Consider the following 5000-nt stretch of genomic DNA (forward strand, 5'->3'; position numbering starts at 1 on the left):
CGGGTAACGGGGGCCGGGAAAAGCCGCTCAAGGCTCGACGCCCGCGGCCACTTGCCTTCGGCTGCCGGCCGCAGGGACCGGCCGCCCTTTTCTTCCCGCTTGCGCGGGCTCCAGCTTAGGGCTGGAGAAGTTTGGAAGGGCGAGGCGCCGCCACCTCGCCCGTACGAGTGCAGACCTTCCCAGCGAGCCCTCCTGCTACCAGGACTCGCGCCAGCAAAAAAGAGGACGAGGCGCCGCCGCCCCGCCTGCACCATCACCGGGCCCTCGGGGGCCGGGGCAAGCCGCGGCCGACTCGAGACCCCCCGGCTGTCTGCATTCGGCTGCCGGTGTTTCTGCCCGCTTCGCGGGCTCCAGCTTAAGGCCGGAGAAAAAGGACAAGGCGCCGCCACCTTGCCCGTCTCCATCACACGGCCCTCGGCAGCCGGCGGCAGCCCTGGTGGGCTGGGCACTCGCGGGCACCTCTGCCCCGGAACGGTGCCAGCACCCGCCTTTGCCATCATCGGGCCCCCCGGGGCCGAGGGAGGCTCGGCTCCCCCGGCCTTCCAGCGTTCGAGTGCCGGCGACCGCCACCGGCCGCCGGTCTTTGCCCTGCCCCGCGGGGAACCGCTTCTCCCGGGGGAAACGAGGACGAGGCGCCGCCGCCTCGCCTGCACGCCGCAGTCCCGTCACCGGGCCCGCCTGACACCACCAGCTGCCCGCGGAGGGCTCGCACCGGTGAAAACGGGACGCCGCCGCCCCGCCTGCGCCGTCAGTTGGGCCCTCGGGGGGCCGGGGGGGGAAGCCGCGGCAGGCTCGGCACCCCCCGGCCGTCTGCGTTCGGCTGGCCGGGAGCCGGCCGCCGCTCTCTCCGCCCGCTTCGCGGGCTCCAGCTTAAGGCTGGCACAAAGGGACGAGGTGCCGCCAACCTCGGTCGTCCCACCAACCGGGCCCTCTGGAGCCGGGAGTAAGCCGCGGCAGGCTCGACGCCCCCCGGCCGTCTGCCTCCGGCAGTGACCTTCACCATCACTGGGCCCCGGCTGGGTGCGTTCGAGTCTTTGCCCTGCCCTGCGGGATCCGGCCTTATGCCTCGTGCCGGTCGGCAACGGCCGCCGGAGCCGGCCGCCGGCTCCGGCTCTCCGCAGCTCCCGACCCCTCGGACACGCTGGGCTGGCTTGTCGGGCAAGCGCTGGGAGATGGCCGGACCGAAGAGACTGGAAGCTGGGCCGGACCACCGAGGGAACCGCCACGACGGCCGCCGAGCACCCCACTTTGCTGGCAGAACCGCGGGCCTTGCAGCCGCTGACGAGCGCTGCTCTGGAGACGAGTCACGGCTCGCTCCTATAGTACGGACCGGCACGTCCCCGCCGCCGGCAAGCTCCAAGAGCGGCGCCTCTGCGCACCGGGGAGGCGCGCCAACCACGCCGACTTTTACGATGACGTAACTGGAGGCAGCGAAAAACAGCGACCCCTTCGGCAGCTCCGACGAAGCAGCGGGGACAACACGTCTACCCCTCGGCCCCGGCAAGGCGACCAAGTCCCGCCGGAGCCGGGTAGACTTGGCCGCCCTTATCGCCGGACGCTACGCAACCAACAACCCGCGGTCGCCGGGTACCGCAGGCGGCCCCACGGGCTCCGAAAAGGGGTAGACCTGACGGCCGCCGCCGAGCCCGGAGCCGGGTAGACCTGACGGCCGCCGCCGGCCCCGGAGCCGGGTAGACCTGACGGCCGCCGCCGGCCCCGGAGCCGGGTAGACCTGACGGCCGCCGCCGGACCCGGAGCCGGGTAGACCTGACGGCCGCCGGCGGCCCCGGAGCCGGGTAGACCTGACGGCCGCCGCCGGCCCCGGAGCCGGGTAGACCTGACGGCCGCCGCCGGCCCCGGAGCCGGGTAGACCTGACGGCCGCCGCCGGCCCCGGAGCCGGGTAGACCTGACGGCCGCCGGCGGCCCCGGAGCCGGGTAGACCTGACGGCCGCCGGCGGCCCCGGAGCCGGGTAGACCTGACGGCCGCCGCCGGCCCCGGAGCCGGGTAGACCTGACGGCCGCCGCCGGCCCCGGAGCCGGGTAGACCTGACGGCCGCCGCCGAGCCCGGAGCCGGGTAGACCTGACGGCCGCCGGCGGCCCCGGAGCCGGGTAGACCTGACGGCCGCCGCCGGCCCCGGAGCCGGGTAGACCTGACGGCCGCCGGCGGCCCCGGAGCCGGGTAGACCTGACGGCCGCCGGCGGCCCCGGAGCCGGGTAGACCTGACGGCCGCCGCCGGCCCCGGAGCCGGGTAGACCTGACGGCCGCCGCCGGCCCCGGAGCCGGGTAGACCTGACGGCCGCCGCCGGCCCCGGAGCCGGGTAGACCTGACGGCCGCCGGCGGCCCCGGAGCCGGGTAGACCTGACGGCCGCCGCCGGCCCCGGAGCCGGGTAGACCTGACGGCCGCCGCCGGCCCCGGAGCCGGGTAGACCTGACGGCCGCCGGCGGCCCCGGAGCCGGGTAGACCTGACGGCCGCCGGCGGCCCCGGAGCCGGGTAGACCTGACGGCCGCCGGCGGCCCCGGAGCCGGGTAGAGCTGACGGCCGCCGCCGGCCCCGGAGCCGGGTAGACCTGACGGCCGCCGCCGGCCCCGGAGCCGGGTAGACCTGACGGCCGCCGCCGGCCCCGGAGCCGGGTAGACCTGACGGCCGCCGGCGGCCCCGGAGCCGGGTAGACCTGACGGCCGCCGCCGGCCCCGGAGCCGGGTAGACCTGACGGCCGCCGCCGGCCCCGGAGCCGGGTAGACCTGACGGCCGCCGCCGGCCCCGGAGCCGGGTAGACCTGACGGCCGCCGCCGGCCCCGGAGCCGGGTAGACCTGACGGCCGCCGCCGGCCCCGGAGCCGGGTAGACCTGACGGCCGCCGCCGGCCCCGGAGCCGGGTAGACCTGACGGCCGCCGCCGGCCCCGGAGCCGGGTAGACCTGACGGCCGCCGGCGGCCCCGGAGCCGGGTAGACCTGACGGCCGCCGGCGGCCCCGGAGCCGGGTAGACCTGACGGCCGCCGGCGGCCCCGGAGCCGGGTAGACCTGACGGCCGCCGCCGGCCCCGGAGCCGGGTAGACCTGACGGCCGCCGCCGGCCCCGGAGCCGGGTAGACCTGACGGCCGCCGGCGGCCCCGGAGCCGGGTAGACCTGACGGCCGCCGCCGGCCCCGGAGCCGGGTAGACCTGACGGCCGCCGCCGGCCCCGGAGCCGGGTAGACCTGACGGCCGCCGCCGGCCCCGGAGCCGGGTAGACCTGACGGCCGCCGCCGGCCCCGGAGCCGGGTAGACCTGACGGCCGCCGGCGGCCCCGGAGCCGGGTAGACCTGACGGCCGCCGGCGGCCCCGGAGCCGGGTAGACCTGACGGCCGCCGCCGGCCCCGGAGCCGGGTAGACCTGACGGCCGCCGCCGGCCCCGGAGCCGGGTAGACCTGACGGCCGCCGCCGGCCCCGGAGCCGGGTAGACCTGACGGCCGCCGGCGGCCCCGGAGCCGGGTAGACCTGACGGCCGCCGCCGGCCCCGGAGCCGGGTAGACCTGACGGCCGCCGGCGGCCCCGGAGCCGGGTAGACCTGACGGCCGCCGGCGGCCCCGGAGCCGGGTAGACCTGACGGCCGCCGGCGGCCCCGGAGCCGGGTAGACCTGACGGCCGCCGGCGGCCCCGGAGCCGGGTAGACCTGACGGCCGCCGGCGGCCCCGGAGCCGGGTAGACCTGACGGCCCCTCCGTGCTCCGGGTCCGGCTGGACCGGGCTGCCGCCGTCTCCCGTCCGGGGGGTGTGTGGGGAGGTGGGGAACCGGGGGGGTGATTCGAGATTTAAGCGGGTCTGATACAAGGGCCACCCTGTCCCCGTCTTCCTGCCCGCGGTGGGCGATGGGGAGTGGGGGCATGCGTGCGTGTGCGTGCGTGTGGGCGTAATTCCCCCACCCCCCGCCCGTTTCTGGGATTTAAAGGGCTTTTAATGCAGGAGAGCGAGCACTGCGTCACACAAGAGTTATTGTCCGTATCGGTTTCCGTAGGGAAAAAGAAATCAATCAAATTCTGGTAAAATTAATTTTCTTTTAGCACGGCTAGGTGGACGATACCCCCGGAAAAATAAAACGGGGCCGATTGGAGAATCTCGATAACGCTCGACCTGCTTTGTTAAGACGCGTGTACAAATACTCCTCAATCCCCTGCGCACCAAGAACTGACCCCGGGTAAATTAAGGTCAAGGTCAAGTGACTAGCGATTCGGTGACCGACGTTTCTATCCCTCGCTTAGGACCGAGGTATTCGACGACGATGAATGAATTCCTTCGTGCGGAAATGAAGGAAATGAATCGACGTTAAAAATTAAGGAAGACTTAATTTATCGAACCAATGAAATAAACCATTGGGTTCATTGAAGAGATCCCAAAACATAAACATGGCTATGGACACATCAATAACGAAGGATCGGATTTCTTTACCAAATCTGCATTCCTCTCTTTCGGGCACGCCAAGAGGTGACGGACGGGAAAGGGAGAGAGAGGGAAGGTGGGGCCGATGAGTACCTGTTAGTAATTACTGTTAATTCTTTAATAAAGACGGCTGTAATAGATAAATTTGGCAAGAGTACGTGCAAGAGTTAGTTGTAAATTAAATGAAAATGTGAAGGGTCGCTTATCACCTTTTGAATTAACAATTTGCGCCCGAGGTACCAATCGATGATTACATACATACGTACGTACGTACCTACGTACGTACCTACATACACACATAAATAAAAGTTAAAAAAAAAAAAAAGAATAAACGCGGGGGGACGGGGGACGGCACCCCAACACCGGGCGGGGGAGGCCAGGTCTACCCCCGGGCGCCGGAGACTGCCGCCGCCTGCGGCGTGGGAGGCCAGGTCTACCCCCGCGGCGGGGGAGGCCAGGTCTACCCCCGAGCGGGGGAGGCCAGGTCTACCCCCCGCGGCGGGGGAGGCCAGGTCTACCCCCGGGCGCCGGAGACTGCCGCCGCCTGCGGCGGGAGAGGCCAGGTCTACCCCCCGCGGCG

The sequence above is a fragment of the Calonectris borealis genome, unplaced genomic scaffold (genome assembly GCF_964195595.1).
Source record: "Calonectris borealis unplaced genomic scaffold, bCalBor7.hap1.2 HAP1_SCAFFOLD_114, whole genome shotgun sequence".
Lineage (NCBI taxonomy): Eukaryota > Metazoa > Chordata > Aves > Procellariiformes > Procellariidae > Calonectris > Calonectris borealis.